The following is a 22,210-nucleotide window of genomic DNA, read 5'->3' on the forward strand; positions in this document are numbered from 1 at the left end:
GGAGAATGGACAAGCATTAACATTAGTGATATTTTTTTTGTACTGATACTAGTAATTTTGATGATAGCAATTTTTTTGGTGATTTTGTGATAATGATATTTCTGATACTGATTTTTTTTATACTAATACGTGGGTGCCGTAATGCTATCAAGGGAGGTGAAATCCTTTTTTTGAATATGGGAGGAACTAACAACACATTATTTTAGTTTTTTTTTCCTTTTTTTGTATGTGTTCAGCAGATAATTGCTTGACATCTAGTGAGTTACGGGAGATAGTGAACAAGGCCGTTGATTTTTTTTTTCTCTTTTTTTTGAAAATTAGCCATCGCTGACACAAGTTTTTTTTACCAAGGGTGAATTTGAATTTGTTTTTTCTCTCCAGTTGGTGTGAATATTTTTCAATATCTCAGTTCATGACTTAGAGTCATTGTTCGGGAACGTGTTCGTGTTTTAGCTATTTGATGCTATAGAGAAATATACGGGAGAATTTTCTTGCATGTTTTGAATGCATACGTAGTGGCACTACATTTCTTCTCTGGATATTTGTGTTCCAGAAATTGTGAGTTTTCTTGCACAATGCCTTTGTTGTATTTGTGACAACTTTGTGAGAGATAGGAAACTTGGTTAAGTTTTTTAGTGGCCTATGTCGTGGTGCATATGGAGAAGTCTTTGCTAAGACACTTTGTATTTGGAGTTCTGTTATAAGGAGTTGTGGCATATTGGTGATTTTTTCTAGAATTTTCTAGACAGTTTTATTTGCCGAGTTTTTGCCCTTTTTTAGCAGTTAGGCTAAACGGAGAGAGTTTTTATAGTTTTTGACTATAACATTGAGTTATTCTCTGGAGAATTGGAGTTATAATTGAGATATATTTGGAGTTATAATTGGAGGTATATATTATTTTGGAGTTATAATTAGAGATATAATATATGGGAGATATATTTTTAGCCATTTTTGATATTTGCCAATGTGATGAGAGCTATGTTTAGTTCAATTATTTTGCAGCCATCTATGTTGCAAATGGAGACACATATTTGGAGATTATGGGGCAATATTTGTGAGTGTGTGAGTTAGTTGCCTTGAGAGCACATTTTTTGGAGATATATTTTTTGGAGCCTTGTTTTGTTCCACATGGAGTTATTGAGGAAATAGAGGTAAATATTTTGTATTTGCCGAAATAGAGGTGATTATTCTCTATTCCTGGAGTGGTGGTTTTTTTTTATTTATGGTTATTGGAGAAATAAGAGAGAAATATAGGGGGGTGGTTTTTAACCAAATGGAGGAAATATTTTTATAACCGGAGTGGTGTTATTATTAATATGATGAAATACATGGAGTTGGAATTAATCTTTGGCGGGTGACCCTTTTTTTTTTTGTGGTTATGGAGTTTTTTTTGAGCAAAGAGGAGATTTCTGTGGTTCTCTTTTTTGGTTTCGTGACTATTTAGAGGCGATTGTCATTACTGCATTACAAGTCCTATGGAGATGTGTGTGCATTTTTTATGTTCACAAGTGTTTTATTCTTGGAGAAATATAATTTGAGGCATATAATGTTGAGAGAATAAGTCTTTGAGACAGTCTTTGAACACATTAGTCATATCCTGGAGTTAATTCTGTGAAATGTGTCTGTTAGACCTTTTTCTAGAGAATTATGAGTTTCCAAACTTATGTGTCTGACTAGACAATTTTTATGCTGCTGTTAGAGCATACGTCCGCAGGCGATTTTTCTGCTGACAAGCGATGTGATGAGCCGTGTGCTGACTTTTCTTCTGATGATGATAGATCAGAATTTTTGCAATATCTGGAAATGTTGACAATAGCATTTCACGAAAGCGCATGTGTAAGTTTGCTTTCTGGCAAATTCCATATCTTTACATGGAGCATTTCTTGGGAAAAACGCGGGAGTTATGCATATTATACATGTATTATGTATTTTGTGATTGGGGAAACTTATTTGTGATTATCCTTTTTTTTTAATTATTTTTCTTCCTTTTCCTGTGAGAGATGTAATTTGGGGATTGAGTTTAAATAGCATTTCTTTTTGGATGGGAGATGTGATTTTTCTGGGGTTGTTACTTACGTAAAAGGGAGTTTGACATTAAGTCTCATTGTGATTAATTATTGAGCAGTAAAGGGGTTTTTGCTGTTAAAAGTTGGAGATTTTTACTGATTTTGTGGGTTGTTCAGATATCAGAGCTTGAGAAAACCTTTTTGGGTCTGGGTGTGTTACGAGATTCTTTTTTTTCCTTGGGTTCATTACGATTTTTTCTTTTTTTTTCTTGTGAGCACATTCGAGTTTGAAATGTGAGTACAGAACTCCGTGGAGTTGCTGTGATTTCTGAGTTGTGTGTGTGCTGATGTGTGAGTTTGGAGAATTGAGTTGGAGAACTTGATGTTTTTTTTTTCTTTGAGAGTTGTGATAATGACTTATGATTTAGTAGTCATATTAAGGGAGTTAATTGAGAGACGTTCAGTTAGTATTTCTGACCTTTTGAGATCATTGTTTGATAGAAGTAGTATGTCTGGGTTAATTTTCTTAGATTGACCAGTGACTTGACTGACATACTAACACCAAAAAGTCGTTTCCCGACGCCAGCAAGACGTCCACCAGCCGTGAAGAGAGTACTGCTGTCGTGTTGCCCAGGGTGATTACAAGAATTTCCATGATGGTGATTACAAGAATTTCCACGTGGGTGATCGCGAGAATTCTACAGAGTGTCTTTTGGGGATCTGCAGAAGCCGTGAGAAGTCTTCTACAATGAGGGAGGCATTCCGTCTTCCTACAGCCTGCTATAGCCTGTTGCTGTCTGTTCAGCTACTTGCAGACAAGCGAAGAGGGATATTCAATAATCCTAATGCAGAAAATATGAGAGAAAATGTGTCTATAGTCGATTCATTTAAGGTAGATTCTTGCGCCTACGAGACGTTTGTTTGGAGGCCTCTGATTGGCTGGTAGCGGGAGGCAGACTGCTCGCTCAGTGGGTCATATTTTCGTTTGTAGCTTAGAAAACTAGCAATATGTTTACATTTCTTCATTTATCTCACGTTTTACAAAAGATAGGAAAGTTTTGGTCATACCAAAGGATTCGGTATTAAATGTACAATTAAATCATTTTTTCCTGAAATCAATAAGTTAAAATACAAAGGAATTACAACGAGTAGAAGTGAAGGGAGAAACATTTCATTCTTTATACCTGTTTTTATTCATCATCGGATTTTGCATAATTCACGAGATCAAGATAAAATAAAATCTTGTGTTTTAAAACAATAAAATCACCCTGAATACGCTGGTGCTTTCAGATTTTAAATGCGTGTAATATGTAAAGAGAAAATGAAGAATATGTCTTATTATGTTGCATCCGTGCTTGACTCGGTTTGACAGTAGTGCCGAGAGACGCAAGATATCGTGGGGTCTGGTCCTCTCAGCTAGAGCTGTTGGCGTGTTGGCAGTTGCCAATTGGCGATATGAGAAGTTTGCAGTTTCGAGACTGTATTTACCGAATTATTATGTCATTACATTTTCTATAAATAAATGCATAGAATTCCCATTATGACTTTCGAACATTTTTACTAAAATATTATATATGTCCGTATTTTGGACATATCTGATAAAAGAAAAGTAAATAATCAGATGGATGCATCTGGGTGTTGGCTTCAATTTAGTCTAAGTGAGAAATGTACATGCTTTATGAGGCTCACTGATAAATAACAGAACTTGTTTCTCTGGCCAATATCATCAAAAGCTTATGGTTTTCATATGTTCACTCAATAAACAAAAGTACAAATGTTTATTTCTTACCGTAAAATTTGTTGACGATGTAACGAATATAATATACTGTCTTTTTCAGAATTGCTTGAGTTACTCTTACACCAGAATGTTTATCTCCTTTATATACATGTTACACTTGACAACATGTCTACAACAATGTTTAGGAAAAATTTGCTTAGTTTTCTCCTGAGGTAGTTGATTATTCTTGAATCACTTAATTCATACCTGAGTTAGAATAGCTCCCGTAACCGTTCCCACAGCCCTGCATTTGTATATATATATAGTACATGTAGGATAATGAGACTAATCAGAAGACTGTTATATCATCATCTTTTTATACAAAAAAAATGGAAATTCATGCAGATATATTATGTCATAAACACAAAAGAAAGTCTTACACAGTAGGCTTACATTGGTATATCATTAGGCTATCGATATGAACAAAAAGAAATTAAAATTTTACAAATTTTCTTGCGTCATCATTATTTAAAAAATAAGTAAAGGAAAATCATACATATATACATAGTCATGTTATTACCTATTGGAACAAAAAGAATGGGAAATTATAGATACACTGATATCCCCTTTTCTATTAAAACCAAGTAAAAAGAATTTATAAACAGATATGTACATTGTTATGCCATTAAATATTTAAAAAAAGGAAACTCATATGGATATACTGTAGTTATGAAATTGCCTATCTAAAAAATGGAAAACTATAGAAACACTGTTAGGTCTTCAACTTTAAAAAAAAAAAAAAAATGGAAAATCATTGATATATATCATCACTGTCAGTGTCATCCTCCCTAATATCAATATCATCACTGTCAGTTTAGTCATCTCCAATGTCGATAACAAAACTTTCAAACATTGCTCTCTAGCAACATCTTTCCTCCTATAATCATCTTCTTATTTCTTAACGTGGTGAAAACATTTCTTCCAGTCTTCTGTTGTAACTTTGTCTATCGCCAGTCTCGTAAGCTGCTCAACAGTTTTCAAAGATTGATTTGCATTAGAGTTATTTTTTCTGATATCCCCCTTTATTTGAGCCCATATAAGTTCTATGGGGTTAAACTGACAATATCTCATCTATCACATACCTCTGTTTTTCTTTGTGACACTTGGCAATCTGCAGCAATTTTGGCTTTGTTGCTGATGGGTCGTGGGTGACGTTATTAGAAGAAAGCCACTGTATGACTTCACTTTTTCTGTTGCTGGTTGTTGGCACTTTATTTTCTATTTTGCTATGATAGGGAGCATTGTCCATTATGATTAGAGATCTATCTTCTATATTAGGCAATAGTTGTTCCTTAAACCACTTTAAAAACCTTTCATGGTCCATGGAATCATGGTAGTCCCCTCCTTTGACACCATTTTTTGACCTAAACAACAATAGCGCATCTTTGACAAACCCCTTCTCACTCCCCGCGTGCACCACAATAAATCTTGACCCCTTTCCAGTCTTAAGTTTGGGTCCTATTTCGCCTTCACCCGTTGTCCAACACTGACGTACACATTTATTTTGGTTTATCCAAGTTTCATCCAGGAATACTTCAGGTTTACGTTCAGTTGGACTACAATTCCTATTCTTTTCAATTAACCGTAGATATTCAGTTCTAGCTACCACTATATCATCACGTTCCATTAAAATTGCTCTTCCACTCGTCCCTTTTTTGTACCGGAATCCAAGCCCTCTCACAATTTTCCATAACGTTGTTCTTCCACCATTAAACTTTACCGGGTCTTCCTTCACTTTTTCCAGTAGGACATCTAACGTTGGGAGCTCCCCTCTCTCGTAAAAAGACAAAATCTCCTTCCGAATACACTCATTTTCAAAACTATCCACCTTGTCCTTCACTCGGATCCTCTTCCTGGGATATACAGGTGAAGCGAAGGGGACGTTGCCACACTCAGATGACTGTGAGAGGTTGACAAAGAGGCAGGTAGAAGTGTACTGATTTTTATTACAGTCAAGGGAAATATAAATATACAGCATGCGGACGGAAATGTGGTCACCGACCCGCGAGAGAGTAAAAGTGGGTCGGCGAGACCCGATTTGTGTTTCTTGAGAGACATAAAATACAAAATATAAAAGTACACAATATGTGGTTATATAAGCTTTATACACTGACGGAAAGCCCGCTGAATGCTTTCTCAGGGGGAAGTGAGAACAACGCGAATGATGAATTATGTACAGAGAAAATTATGAATAAGCGTTGTCCTTACAAATACTCCCCCCCTAAGACAATAATTAGGTATGATTGTTGGCTGACTTCTTTGTACTTCGGGTAGTCACTCGCGGAAGCGAGCTGGACGGCGGAGGCGCCCTCGGGTGCGTGATATTAGTTGTTGTGGTAGATCCTCGGGGTTTTCCGGGGACGGGATGCCTCCCCTGAGGTGATCCTCGGGGGGTTCGACCGTCTTTCGAGGGCGGCCGCGGCTACGGCTAGGAGGTTTGGCGATCGAAGGAGTCGCTTTTTTCCGAGGAAGATTGAGGCGCCCTGTGGAATCCGCGTCTGCGAGGTCCTCGTCCATGATGAAGGCTGGTTTCAGGCGATCGATTGTGACCCAGTCCTCGCGACCGTTGATGGATAAGAGATATGCCTTGTCAGTGCGTCGTAGGACGCGGAAGGGACCGCGGTAGGGTCTCGTTAGAGGCGGGCGGCGGGCGTCGTCCCTGACGAAGACGTGCTGCACGATGATAGGGCCTTCGGGAGGAAACGTTTGGTTCTGTCGGAGAAGGTTTTGACGCAGGGCGTGAACTTCCCGGCGGATTCCCGAAGCCTGGCGATGGAGACGTCAGCGTCGTCGGCATTGGTCGGGAAGAACTCGCCAGGGACTGTTAATGGCTCCCCGTATACCTTCTCCGCGGGTGATGCTTCGCCGTTTGCCCGCGGGGCAGTCCTGAGACCGAGGAGGACCCACGGTAGTTGGCTCTTCCAATTTTCGTCGGTGCAGCGCGCCATCAGGGAAGCCTTGATCGAACGGTGGACTCTCTCCACCATGCCGTTAGCTGCTGGGTTGTAGGCTGGTGGTGGCATGTAGCGACGTTCCCATTAGGCGGGCCAGGGCAGTCCACAACTCCGACAGGAAAACTGGTCCGCGGTCTGTCGTGATTTCGTCTGGCACTCCGAATCGACTGATCCAGCTGGCGAGGAGTGCTTCGGCACATGCTTTCGTGGTCGCCTCCGACATCGGCGTTGCTTCGGGCCATCTGGTGGAGCGATCGATTACCGTCAGGAGGTACCTGGCGCCTTCCGACGGGGGCAGGGGGCCAACGACGTCTATGTGGATGTGGCCAGAATCTTCGTTTCGGCTGCGGAAATTTCCCCACGCCTGATTCCGTGTGCCGACTGATTTTGCTAGTTTGGCAAGGCACGCAGGTCCTGGCCCACTCGAGGGAGTCCTTCCGAATTCCATGCCAGACGAACTTCTCCGTCAGGAGGCGCACCGTCGTCCGGCCCGAGGGGTGCGAGAGTCCGTGTATGACGTCGAACACGGCTTTCCTTCGGGAGGCTGGATCAGCGGGCGCGGGCGGCCCGTACTGATGTCGCAGAGGAGCGTCATGCCTGCGGGTCCGAAAGGCACGTCTTCCCACTTGAGGGCGGTGATAGCAGTGCGGTATGCGGCAGTCTCCGGGTCGGCAGCCTGTTCCCGGGCGAGGTCTTCGTAGTCGACCCCGAGACGCACGGCGTTGATTTCTATCCTCGATAGGGCGTCTGCCACGGGGTTCTTCTCGCCAGGCACGTACTGGATGGTGCAACCGAACTCTGCGATGGCTGCTAGGTGCCTCTGTTGTCTCGCTGACCAAGCGTCGCCCGCCTTGGTGAAGGCGTGTACCAAAGGGAGGTGGTCCGTCCTGATCGTAAAGGGGGAGCCCTCGAGGAGGTAGCGGAAATGTCGCACTGCTTGGTACACTGCCTAGGAGTTCGCGGTCGAACGTGCTGTACCTCGTCTCGGCGGCTGATAGTTTTTTGCTGTAGAAGGCGAGTGGCTGGGGCTCGCCCTGGACCACCTGCTCGAGGACAGCCCCGCAGGCGACGTTGCTGGCGTCGGTGGTGAGGCGTAAAGGTGCAGCAGGTCTTGGTGGCATAATGTCGCCGCTCTGGCGAGGGCCCTCTTCGTCTCGTTGAAAGCCTTCTCTTGTTCGGCCTCCCACGTTAGGGCCTTTGGTTTCCCTTTCAGGACCTGTGTTAGAGGAGACATGGTGCGGGCGGCGGCGGGGATGAATCGGCGGTAGTAATTGACCATTCCGATGAACTCCTGCAGGGACTTGACCGTGGTTGGTGTTGGGAACTTCTGCACACGCCTACCTTCGAGGCCATGGGGCGCACGCCCGTCGCGGAGATCTCGTGTCCGAGGAAGTCCACCTTCTCGGCGCCGAAGGTGCATTTGTCGAAACGGACGACCAGCCCGTTTTCCTGCAGGCGCTTCAGGACCGCTCGGACGTGATGTAGGTGCTCCTCCAAGGACCTGGAAAAAATCAAGATATCGTCGACGTAGCAGACGCAGAAGGGCAGGTCCCCCAGGATGCTGTCCATCAGGCGCTGGAAGGTGGCCCCTGCATTCCTCAGGCCGAAGGTTGAGTAATGGAAAACGAAGGAGCCAAAAGGCGTGATGATGGCAGTCTTGGGGACATCCTCGGGGTGCACTGGAACCTGGAAATAGGATTTTAAGAGGTCCATTTTTGTGAAGACCTTCGCCCCATGAAGGGCCCCTGTCAAATCCTGCATGTTTGGCAAGGGGTATTGGTCGGGGATTGTAACGAGGTTGAGTCTTCTGTAGTCTCCGCAGGGCCTCCAGGTGCCGTCAGGTTTCTGTACCATGTGCAGGGGCGACGCCCAAGGGCTCGATGCTTTCTTGCAGATGCCCATCCGTTCCATCTCCGAGAACGCCTGCTTCGCCTCCTGGAGGCGGCCTGGAGGGAGTCGTCGGAACTTCGCGTGTGTCGGGGGGCCTGTGGTGGCTATGTGGTGGAATATCCGTGCTTGGGCGGCGTCCCTGCCGCCTGACGAAGTTCCGGCTTGAAGACTTCGGGGAACTCCTGCAGGAGGTTGCCGTATTTGTGGGGGGCGATGGTACAAATTGTAGGGGCGCCCGGGCCTGCTGCTAGTGGAAGGGAAAGGCATGTCCCCGTGTCGAGGAGGCGTTTTGCGGCCCACGTCCACCAGGAGGCCGTTCTGCGCCAGGAAATCTGCCCCCAGTAGCGGGATCCTGACGTCCGCGATTGTGAATTCCCAGACGTAGTTTCGCCCCAAGATGGATATCTCGAGGGGCTTCGTGCCGTAGGAAACGGATGGGCGGTCCCGTTTGCGGCGACGAGGGAGGTTGTTTGTCGGGCTCGCGGCTACGGTCTTTTCCTGACGGCGGGAATATCGAGTGCATTGCCCCCGTATCCACCAACATCCTCCGGCCGGAGATCGCGTCGCGGACGTAGAACCCTACGGTGTGTGGTTCCGACGCGGCCGTTGCCACGGGCGGCCTTGGTTTTGTTTGCCGTCGTCGTTTTTTGACTGTTGGAAGGTGCAAGGGCTTTCGCACCTCCTGGCGAATCTCCCGAACCTCCGGTGGAAGCGGCACCAGGAGTTTTCACCTCGCTGCGTGTGGGAGGACTTCCCTTGGGATACGGCGCCGATCTCTTGCGTTGGGTCGTCGTCGTCTTCTTCCTTCTCTGCGGCCAGGCACACGGAGGATCGGGGGGGGGCGGCGAGCTTCGCGGCATTGTTTGACAACGTCAGCCTTCTTTGCCTTTTCTAGTAGTTCGTCGTCCTCTAGGGTGTACGCGTCGGTCAGCTGCTTTCGGACGTCCGGCTCGAGTTGCCGCAGGAATATTTCGCGGCTCAGGCTGATCTCTACCTTTTTTCCGTCGGGGCCTATTTCGGGTGCAGACGGACGAGCCCCATCACCCCCCCAGTGTCCCAGGCCATCTTGGGTGTCGGCGCCGCGCATGGGGTTCGCGACTAAGTCGAGGGCGCGGGCGGCCCTTTCAGCGATAGGCACGGAATAGGCTGTCAAGAGCCTTTCTTTTATCTCGTCGAGCGTGACAAGTCCGATTCGTGCTCGACCGGTCAGCCAGTTAGATATTCGGCCGAGCACCTCTGTCGGGAGAGCCGCTGCGACGAGGTCAGCCTGCAGCACTTTGTTTGTGAGCCCCGCGATCCGGAATTGCCCTTCGGCTCGGAAGAACCAGGAAGACGGGTCAGCCGTTGTGAAGGGGGGCAATTTGACAGCTTGAGCGGCCGCTGTGTCAGAGTCCGTCGCTGGGCGGGGAGGGGGAGGCCCGGGTTTCCCGCGAGGTACTGTTTGCGCCCATTGTCCTCTCTCACAAAAACGGTCGACAGAGTCGTGAATGGCGGGCCAAACCGTTTGAGGAAACGCCTGAACACACCTTGGGCAGGTATGCCGTATTTAGTCCGTTAGAGGCGTTGGTTTTTTCCACGGTAGGAGCTTTCAGAGATCTATACTGAGGCGCCGTATGAGTCCGTTAAAGATCTCTGAAGGTGAGCGGCGGTAGTGAGTCCCTTAATGGCTGAGCCAAAACCGCTTGGGTCACCGTCACTCCGGGATCACCAGTTGTGAGAGGTTGACAAAGAGGCAGGTAGAAGTGTACTGATTTTTATTACAGTCAAGGGAAATATAAATATACAGCATGCGGACGGAAATGTGGTCACCGACCCGCGAGAGAGTAAAAGTGGGTCGGCGAGACCCGATTTGTGTTTCTTGAGAGACATAAAATACAAAATATAAAAGTACACAATATGTGGTTATATAAGCTTTATACACTGACGGAAAGCCCGCTGAATGCTTTCTCAGGGGGAAGTGAGAACAACGCGAATGATGAATTATGTACAGAGAAAATTATGAATAAGCGTTGTCCTTACATGACTGTCGCTTGATTTTTTTCACTGTGTTGGTTGGCACTTCTGTAGCTTTGGCGGTCTTCTCAAATACTTCCTTTCTTGAGTCTGCTCCCCACTGTGAGCTGAAGTAACGATGAACATTCATTATAATGTTGGGAGCTTGACTTGCAAATCTGGAATCGGTGCGACTAATGGTGCTGTCATCTCGAGACATCTGCTTGAAAAGAAAAAGAAATCTTGCTTAGTTCGTTGCTGTTTATTGCTCCATTGAGATTATTATTTCATATCACTCAATTAAGTCTCTGATATCTCTTTCGTTTGAAAATATATTCATATAAGAAACATAACCTCATTAAAACTAAGGATGAGCTGAAGAGTGCGAAGTAGATTTCAAATTCATTCCTGGACTGAATTTCCCGCCCGCGGCCAGCCTACACCTTCCACGATACCAGATGCATCCATCTGATTATTTACTTTTTTATCAGATATGTCCAGAAATACGGACATTTTGAGTAAAAATTTTCGAAAGTCATAATGGGAATTCTATGCATTTATTTATAGAAAATGTAATGACATAATAATTCGGTGAATACATAGTCTCGAAACTGCAACTTCTCATATCGCCAATTGGCAACTGCCAACACGCCAACGGCTCTAGCTGAGAGGACCAGACCCAACGATGTGTCTCGGCACTATTGTCAAACCAAGTCAAGCACGAATGCAACATAATAAGACATATTCTTCATTTTCTCTTTACATATTACACGCATCTAAAATCTGAAAGCACCAGCGTATTCAGGGTGATTTTATTGTTTAATAACACAAATTTTTATTTTATCTTGATCTCATGAATTATGCAAAATCCTATGATGAATAAAAACAGGTATAAAGAATGAAATGTTTCTCCCTTCACTTCTACTCGTTGTAATTCCTTTGTATTTTAACTTATTGATTTCAGGAAAAGATTATTTAATTGTACATTTAATACCGAATCCTTTGGTATGACCAAAACTTTCCTATCTTTTGTAAAACGTGAGATAAATGAAGAAATGTAAACATATTGCTAGTTTTCTAAGCTACAAACGAAAATATGACCCACTGAGCGAGCAGTCTGTCTCCCGCTACCAGCCAATCAGAGGCCGCCAAACAAACGTCTCGTAGGCGCAAGAATCTACCTTAAATGAATCGACTATAGTGGTATTGGGAGATATAAGAGTAACAGACTTTATTTTATAATGCCAGAGACGTGCAGTTTTACTTATATTTTATTTTAAGCCGGCCAGTGTGTTTTGTATTTTGCTAGGCGGGGGCTAGCATATGGGGTGGCAGAGCATCTGTAAGGCCTAGGGTTTTTGATTAATAATATATTGTCCATGTGTTCCCTTTGACCTATGGAATGTGGAGAACAGTGTAGAGGTAACGACCTGAGAGTAGCTGACAATGAGATTCTAGGGGTGGCGTGAGATAAAAATGCTTGTTCAACAAGTCAATGCACGACAGTTTATGAACTCTTCTCAAAGTGCCTTTGTGAAACTGGATGCAGCTAGAACCGCGAGGCGCTAACGAACTGTGTGTTCGTATGTGCGTGTGTGCCTCTTCCCTTTAAGAGTGTCATACCCAAGCCTATGGGAGGATTTTCACAGAGGGTCTTCAAGTCACAGGCAAGATGCCGTGGCATTCGCCGGGAGTTTTTTATTAAGTGTTTATAGTGATCCGGCTGTTTGGGTGAGTGTTGAGTTACTTTAGCCAAAGGGATGGCTTGTTTGATATCTTGTAAGATGTTCCATTTTATTAACTTTGTCTTTAAACTTATGTGTACTTACCGGGATGTGTTCTGTATCTTTGAAACAGATGATTCTGGTACTTCCTGGAGCAGAGGGACAAAGAATTCCCAGAGGGGTGTAGACTTTTTTTGGTGACTAGACAATGTACTGTTTCGGGGTTTTTTGAGTTAGTCTGTAAGACTGGATTACTTGATTGATTGATTGATTTATTCGTTGTTAATAAACGTTAATGTTATGACGCAACTCTCATTTTCATTACCTGTTAGAATGGAGAGAACAAAGGAAAGAAAAAAGGAAGGGGAAGGGAAGAGAGAGATAGAGAGAGAGATGGAGACAGGAGAGAAAAGAGAGCAGAGGCTGTGTGAGTAATGCTGTGTGTGGGTTTGCCTTCCGCTCGTGTCTCACGCTTACCTTATGAATAATAGGGGGGAAATCCCCCCATTAACATAAATATATATATATATATATATATATATATATATATATATTATATATATATATATATATTTATTGTTCATACTGCTTAGCCTTTGAACTACCTAGTACTTGTTGTAAATCACCCTTTGTCCAAGGCTTTAGATATTACAGGCGTATAAGCCAGAGCTTGGCTATACATGAAGCATCAACAGCGCTTGTAAAAAATGCTCAGCAGTATATCATTGTGGTTAATAATGGCACCTTGACTTTTTAGCAACTTCGCTGAATAAAAAGAGAGAAGTAGTATTGAAGCAGAGAAGTATTGTTATGAGAATTATAGATATCATAAAGATGTTAAGCAAACAAGTACTTCCTTTTCGAGGTCACAGAAATGAATCGGCCTACACTTTAGATAATGATGTTTTGAATCATAGTAATTTTTTAGCTACAGTGCAGTTATTGGCAAAATATGGCAGTATTATGGCAGCTCACGTTTCTTCAGTGCAAAGCACGTCTGAGCAAAGAATAAAACGATTAGAACAACAAGGAAAGGTTCACAGTAAAGGTCGTGGTGGACTTTTTACATACCTGAGTAAAACAACCATAAATAATTTAATCAACATTATGAAAAATATGATTCAAGAAAAAATTGGGCAAGAAGTTAGTCAAGCAAAATACTATTCTATACAGGTTGATTCAATGCGAGATATTTCATCCATTGATCAGTTTAGTATTATTATTTGATATGTGCTTAAAGGTAATATCTATGAACGACTACTTTCAGTTGTATCAAGTAATGATGGAACAGGACAGGGACTTTTTGATCTATTAATCAAAACGTTACAACGTCATAAAATTGACCCAGAAAAATGCGTATCTGATAGCGCAGATGGTGCTGCAAGCTACCGTGGGCAGTACAAGGGTTTACAAAGTAGAATTGCTGATGTGGCAGATCAACATGTTCATATATGGTGCTATGCCCATGTTCTGAATCTAGTGATAACTGAGACTACAAAACGTTGTGTACCTGCAGTTTCCTTTTTCAATTTGCTTCAGAATTTAGCTACATTTGTGAAAGCATCATACAAGCAAATGGCTGGATGGATAGAAGTGTTAGAAAAACATCTGGGACAAGATGAAACGATTAAAGCTAATAGGTGAGACTAGATGGTCAGGGAAATCAAATGCAGCAACAACTATATTTGGATGCTTTGTTGATTCTTCTGTGATTACTTGTGTGGATTTATTGGTATGCTTCACAATGATTCAAGAATCAGACAAGTTTGATGCAAAAGTAAAGTATGAAGCAAACGTTTTTCTTCAGTCTTCAAAAGTTTGAAACCATGTTGACTGCATTTACTTATTTGTATATATTTGAACTATCGCCCATTTATCAAAATACTTGCAGACCAGTGGATTAGATATGTTTACTGCATGGAGTTTGGTAGATACAGCTACAACAAAGTTGATGGAATAGACGAGAACATTTGATAATATCTACAGCAAGGCTTTTGAATTTGTAATTAAATGTAATGAGGAAATTTTGCAGATGAATTTGAATGCACATATACCATTTCAAATTGATGCTTTGGAAGATGCATTGCCAGTTATGAGAAAGAAGATAAAAATGGCAGATGAACTTGCTAGTGATGAAGGAAGCTCCTCAGATCCCCTAGTTGATTTTAGAGTAAATGTGATTAATTTAATAATGGATCGTATTGTTCAGTCACTGGAATCACAATTTGTACAACACAAACAGTTGTATAAAGATTTATCTTGCTTGGACTCCACAAATTTTAAAACAATTCCTGAGAAAGGTCTTGAAGGTGAAGCATTGAGAGGAATTATCAAGTTGTTCCCACAAATCATCAAAGATCAAGTGAAATTGGAACTTTAAAGTTATTACTTAATGATGGTGAAAATGTGGGCAGCAGTTGCACCAACTGTAATATGTGCACTACTTGCCCATCTTGTATACTGAAAATTCTACTTCTAGCTTCCAACAGACTTCATGACAAGGCATATGATAACCTTTATGAACTATATAAAATAATTTGCATATATCTGTTACCCAAGTACAGTGCGAGAAGGCATTTTCAAAACAAGATTATAAAGACAAGGTTAAGAAATTCAATGTCTGAGGAAAACTTGCAATCTTACATGTTACTTTCCATTGAAAAGGAAATGTTAGATGAGCTGGACAATGAAGTAATTATTAACAAATTTGCACAATCCTCCAGTGAACTTAAGCGATTGCTCCTAATATAGTGGGCTGCATGTAATAGGTTTTTGTAGTTTTTAGCTGTCTATATACAAATTGTGCAGTACAGTATGCTTAGATATATTCAAATATTATTTCAAAATTCTTAATAAATTGGTACGTATATGCATGTTACACTTCTGTATTGAAAGTATACTTTTATTTTGTGTATTTCACAAGGGTCTCATAAAAATTATGAAAGTAAGTAACCAAACTATATAAATATAGTCTTTTGATGGCCTAGACTAAATAAAGGGGAGGTGATAAAATTTAACTTATGTATGATTAATGATCAATGCTATATATGTTTAAATTATTTGAAAGAAAACTTAAGTAGAAAACGTATAAAGAATTATTTTCTTTACAGGTTTATTGGATTACATTTTAAGTTTGCAAACATTTCAGAATAACACTACTTTACATGTCATTAAACTTTTGACTAGAAATTCAACTAAACAATTATGTATCTATATTTGGTATTACTTTACATTATGTCTAGGTGATTTACACTTATTAGTAAAAAATAAGTTCTAATAATTTGTCTTCTTTGTTTCCACATGTGCATTTTCAAATATTTTATGTATTTGTTATGTGAACTCTATTATAGTATTATGGCTGAGGGTAGGAATGGGCCCCCTCTTTTGTTATCTGGCAACCACAATTTTTAGACCCAGTCCGCCACTGCTGATAGGTTAATGGACTGCGTAATGAATCTCACAACTTGTAACCGAATAAAAATACTCCCGATGAAAAAACACACGTACTTACATTGTAGAGAAGTTCATCACCAAATGATCATTGAATGCTCTCACAAATTCACTTTCAAAATGGCTACAGTAACCAAAGTTAAGGACATCTACTGATTACACGTTTTTCAACTACGGTTGGACACCAACTGCCGTAGCGTTCGAGTATTCTTCAAAAAATAACCCAAACTGAAAATATATACTTAAATATCACATTTCGGTGATGTAATCAGAACAAAATTAATATAATTTTGCCTCAAAATTCAGAAATTTTCTGTTTTTATTGTTTTTTTTTTATATCATAAAACAATCAAATGAACTTCCTTATTCTTTACGCTGATGCTATGAACACATTGTGAAATCTACACAAATTTCGATCAGTCATGAACTATATTTATATTAGCCCAGGAAATATAGATTTTTTTCGTATGCTGACTGTTTTATTTCTGTTGGTTGCCACTCAGAACTTCTCTAATTTTTTATTACCATCATTATTGTGTAAACTAATCAAATGAACGTCTTTAATTTTTGGTAAACATGTGAATTTGTGACATCTACATAAACTTTCGATCAGTCTTCCACGGTATAAATTTGCCCTCGAAATTTCGAGTGTTTTGATATAAACTGACAGTTTTATTTCTTTGTGTTGCTCATCAGTATTTTCGTTAGTTATGTATAATAGTTTTGGCTTGAATATTGTACTTCACAAGAGACATATCTAGGTTAAACTTTCTCAACTGTTGTGTTAGCAAGACTACTTGAGGGCTGCTGCAGTAACCTGTTACGTTGAGGTAAATATTGGTATTCAAGTATTTTTACGCTGTATGCTTTATTATTATATTAAAAATATTTGAATATACTACGTTAGGTACCAAAATACTAAAGAATAAGTCAATACCCGACGGAGCGATAACTTGATCCATGACGTCAAGAGTCTAGCCTAGGGGAGGGATTGTTTATATCTTGTTTGTACAGGGTGTCCATAAAGTCCTAGTACCATTCTGAGCAATACATACTTGTAATAGTACTGGGACTTTATGGACACCCTGTATAATTGTTAGGGAAACCGTTCATTTGTAGTCCCCTCTGTCAAGGGAATCCACAATGGAAAATAGTACTACTGTACTGTAACATTTTAATTCGTAGCCAGTAGGTACTTTGAATAAATGTTGAAATGCAACAATATGAATTACATAGAAACATAGGCTACCAAAGGTAAAATATCGAATGACCGGCCTCTATACCATAGCGCGACCGCCTTCCCGAAAATCGGAAATTATGGCCTTAATTTGTGACTTGGGAGAAAAAAAACCTTACTTCGAGAGGATAGTAGAGGTCTCGAGGTGTTGCTTCGACGGACGCTGGCTCTTGATTAATATCTATCCTCCTGGGTTACAGGGCGTGTTAAAGTAATTTTTCGGGAAGGTGGTCGCGCTACGGTAGAGGTCGGCCATTCGGTATTTTACCCCATATCATGTTGCCAACAGTGACAATCACTGATAAACTTACAGAGCACGAAAATGCAGTGGACATTGTTACTGGGATGCCTGTAACCTGGGGACTGGGTTCTTACAAAGAGACCCTCCACGTAACCAGATTCATACTTCTAAATGAATATAATATAAATATCACTTAGAACCTCTTTAATTGTCATATACAGCAGTTACGTACTTGGGAAATGGTAAAAGCAAGGTCACTATGAACATTTATGGAAGTCAGATCACTTATTAATACTGCTATCACTAATATAATAACGATGCTAATACATAACTAGTACTAATTATTGTCAAAATGTACCACAATATACTCTTATCACTGCTAATGCTAATACCACATTTCTTTTATCAAACCAAATTGTAATGTCGATATTAGGCACTAGAAAAAATGTCATTTTGACGTTCAAGCAAACCAGCATTGCAATTGCAAAATCAGTTTGAAATTGCAGACATTTCTTGAAATAGTCAGTCTAAGTTATAAGTCATTCAGGGACTTACTAGTTATTTAGTTAGTAATTATCCAGTTTTCTAGGCATATTTCTTTGAAGATTTATTTTTATTAATGTTCTTGCTAATATTATCCTTTTTCTTTACAGACTCACTCATATCTGAAGGTAAGTTCACTACGATACAAGTAGGCCTAAGCATTGAATTTTGGGTTTTGTTCTTATACTGAATTTTTCATTTCAACTCTTGTCGAAAGTACAGAAGATAAACTAATAATAGGAGAATTAAGTAAGATTTTTTTGTGTTGGTATTGGTAATAGTATAAGTAGAATTGGAAAAGCATTTAAGAAACCTGAATATCAAATGATAAAATTTTCCATTTCAATTTTTTATGGTTTCTATGTATTCCACTCACAACATTTTTTTAAATTATTAAATATTAACAGACTGAGTAAAATATACAAATAGTAGGTATAGTCTTCTAGTCTATGAAGTCTTGCATAGAGAAACCTGCATTAAAATGTCTTATTCATCCATTGAACACGAAACGGTCGAGGTTTTAGATGCAGAGAGGAACGTTTAGAGTGATCTCTCTCTCTCTCTCTCTCTCTCATATATTTTTACTGAAGTGTTTAGAGGATTAAGTGAATATCATAGAATACGTGAATTGATTAAAGAAAAAGGGAGGGCAGAAAATTAACTATATAATGAATGCAGTTACAATAGTCTGCTGGCTCAAAGACAGCAGTGAGCTGGACGACGTAGAGAGAGAGAGAGAAAGAAGGAAAGAATTGGTCAGCTGTCGGCCTGTATAATCTTTTAATTGTCTTGTCCCTGTGTCTGAGCAGTGGGACTTAATCTTTTTGTTTTTAAATTGTACCCATGTTTATGCTTCTTTGGAAAGGTCACTCATTCTAGGTACTAATCTCCTTATAATCCCTATATGTCAGTTATACGACCTTTCCTGTACTTCAAATTCCTCATGTAAGTCAGTTTGTCCGCTGAGTAAAGGACATTGAGTCGAAAGATCGTGTAGCAACTCCGTTGTTTATTTTTCCTTCGTGGCTTATACCTTTCTTTATATGCATTATAATAAATATATATATATATATATATATCTATATATATATATATATATATATGATCACTGTATGTGGCGTCCCGATTAAAGCTCATTAGATCCGCCCTTATCCGAGGGACAAACAATTAAATAATAATAATAATAATAATAATAATAATAATAATAATAATAATAATAATAATAATGGATGACCACAGGAAGAACATCCTTAGTCCAGAAAGACAAGAGTAAGGGAAATATAGCCAGTAACTACAGGCCTATCACCTACCTGCCAATAATGTGGAAGTTACTAATAGATATCATCAGCAAAGGCTATACAACTACCTAGAGGATACCAACACCATCCCCCACCAACAGAAAGGCTGCAGAAGGAAGTGTAGGGGCACAAAAGACCAGCTCCTGATGGACAAAATGGTATTGAAGAACAGTAGGAGAAGGAAAACCAACCTAAGCATGGCATGGATAGACTATAAGAAAGCCTTCGACATGATACCACACACATGGCTAATAGAATGCCTGAAAATATATGGGGCAGAGGAAAACACCATCAGCTTCCTCAAAAATACAATGCGCAACTGGAATACAATACTTACAAGCTCTGGAATAAGACTAGCAGAGGTTAATATGAGGAGAGGGATCTTCCAGGGCGACTCACTGTCCCCACTACTCTTCGTAGTAGCCATGATTCCCATGACAAAAGTACTACAGAAGATGGATGCTGGGTACCAACTCAAGAAAAGAGGCAACAGAATTAACCATCTGATGTTCATGGACGACATCAAGCTGTATGGTAAGAGCATCAAGGAAATAGATACCCTAATCCAGACTGTAAGGATTCTATCTGGGGACATCTGGATGGAGTTTGGAACAGAAAAATGCGCCTTAGTCAACATACAAAAGGGCAAAGTAACAAGGACTGAAGGGATAAAGCTACCAGATGGGAGCAACATCAAACACATAGATGAGACGGGATACAAATACCTGGGAATAATGGAAGGAGGGGATATAAAACACCAAGAAATGAAGGACACGATCAGGAAAGAATATATGCAGAGACTCAAGGCGATACTCAAGTCAAAACTCAATGCTGGAAAAATGATAAAAGCCATAAACACATGGGCAGTGCCAGTAATCAGATACAGTGCAGGAATAGTGGAATGGACGAAGGCAGAACTCCGCAACACAGACCAGAAAACTAGGAAACATATGACAATACACAAAGCACTACACCCAAGAGCAAATACGGACAGACTATACATAACATGAAAGGAAGGAGGGAGAGGACTACTAAGCTAGAGGACTGCGTCAACATCGAGAACAGAGCACTGGGCCAATATCTGAAAACCAGTGAAGACGAGTGGCTCAAGAGTGCATGGGAAGAAGGGACTGATAAAAGTAGACGAAGACCCAGAAATATACAGACAGGAGAAAGACATGCAGAACAGAGGAATGGCATAACAAACCAATGCACGGACAATTCATGAGACAGACTAAAGAACTAGCCAGCGATGACACATGGCAATGGCTACTGAGGGGAGAGCTAAAGAAGGAAACTGAAGGAATGATTACAGCGGCACAAGATCAGGCCCTAAGAACCAGATATGTCCAAAGAACGATAGACGGAAATAACATCTCTCCTATATGTAGGAAGTGCAATACGAAAAATGAAACCATAAACCACATAGTGAATGTCCGGCACCTGCACAGAACTAGTACAAAAAGAGGCATGATTCAGTAGCAAAAGCCCTCCACTGGAGCCTGTGCAAGAAACACCAGCTACCTTGCAGTAATAAGTGGTATGAACACCAACCTGAAGGAGTGATAGAAAACGATCAGGCAAAGATCCTCTGGGACTATGGTATCAGAACAGATAGGGTGATACGTGCAAATAGACCAGACGTGACGTTGATTGACAAAATCAAGAAGAAAGTATCACTCATTGATGTCGCAATACCATGGGTCACCAGAGTTGAAGAGAAAGAAAGGGAAAAAATGGATAAGTATCAAGACCTGAAAATAGAAATAAGAAGGATATTGGATATGCCAGTGGAAATTGTACCCAAAATCATCGGAACACTAGGCACGATCCCAAGATCCCTGAAAAGGAATCTGGAAAAACTAGACGCTGAAGTAGCTCCAGGACTCATACAGAAGAGTGTGATCCTAGAAACGGCGCACATAGTAAGAAAAGTGATGGACTCCTAAGGAGGCAGGATGCAACCCGGAACCCCACATTATAAATACCACCCAGTCGAATTAGAGGACTGTGATAGAGCAAAAAAAAAAAAAAAAAAAAAAAAAAAAAAAAAAAAAAAAAAAAAAAAAAAATAATAATAATAATAATAATAATAATAATAATAATAATCTTCATTTCAGCTTGAAAAAACAAGCATAAGATCTTATTGTAATCATCTAATTTATTTTTTTATATAATTGAGCCGTAACCCTTTCTACAAAATGGCTAGAGCATTTCCCCCATCCACAGGGAAGGATGGGTGGGGGAGGGGGGGGTGAGTGACCTATATTGGAAAACACAATAAGCTCCTGTAATCTGTATTCCTAAGGTACAGGGGCTTCAGTAATCTCTGGAATTATGGGTGTAATCCCCTTGGAAATCTTCCTCGAATCTCTCATATACAGAAGGTGTTTATTTATATAATACATACATACATACATACATACATACATACATACATACATACATACATACATATATATATATATATATATATATATATATATATATATATATATATATATATATATATATATATATATATGTTATATCTGAATCACGAGTTAGGAACGTGATAAATCCATAAATAAAGATAAATGCCACGAAGGAAAAATAAACGAAAGAGGTCTGCATACCTCTCGTTTATTTTTCCTTCGTGTCATTTATCTTTATATATATATATATATATATATATATATATATATATATGTATATGTATGTATGTATATATACATATAAATATGCAGAAAAACCACCGATTAATTCCCAGTACAAGGAGATTACTCATATCACATGCATTAAAATGCCCCCAGATATTTGACTCAGATTTTGCACAAAATTAATTCCACCACCCCCACCCCCCCCCCCACCCCCCGCCTATATCCCACCTTCCCGCCTCGCCCCGCCCCCCATCACCAATCTCTTGCCTTCTCGCTTCAATCTCCGCTGATGAAAAATATTCTTTAAAAAAAAAATTAAGATTGTAAAATGGTTGATCACTGGTTTTATCCAGTTACTGAAAACACAAAAATTGACCAATTACCTTGTGATTCTCTCTCTCTCTCTCTGTTCGTTTATTTACCTCTGTCGTATTTCAGCCTGGGTCTAGGGACTGCTTC

The 22,210-nt window shown here is 40.6% G+C and overlaps 1 protein-coding gene across 2 annotated transcripts in view; it reads right to left on the minus strand.

The window, feature by feature from the left end:
- The window catches only part of LOC135218388 (axin interactor, dorsalization-associated protein-like), a 379,405-nt gene that overhangs the window by 343,619 nt on the left and 13,576 nt on the right, over nucleotides 1-22,210 (minus strand). The window contains exon 1 of one of the 2 annotated variants that reach the window (XM_064254681.1): nucleotides 15,855-15,967. The exons of the other annotated variant lie outside the window; for it this stretch is intronic. The gene's annotated coding sequence lies outside the window, so the exon portion shown is untranslated. Of the gene's footprint in view, nucleotides 1-15,854; nucleotides 15,968-22,210 lie in introns of those variants that run through there. 2 annotated transcript variants of the gene reach the window in all.

Source organism: Macrobrachium nipponense, chromosome 9 (assembly GCF_015104395.2).
Source record: "Macrobrachium nipponense isolate FS-2020 chromosome 9, ASM1510439v2, whole genome shotgun sequence".
Taxonomy (NCBI): domain Eukaryota; kingdom Metazoa; phylum Arthropoda; class Malacostraca; order Decapoda; family Palaemonidae; genus Macrobrachium; species Macrobrachium nipponense.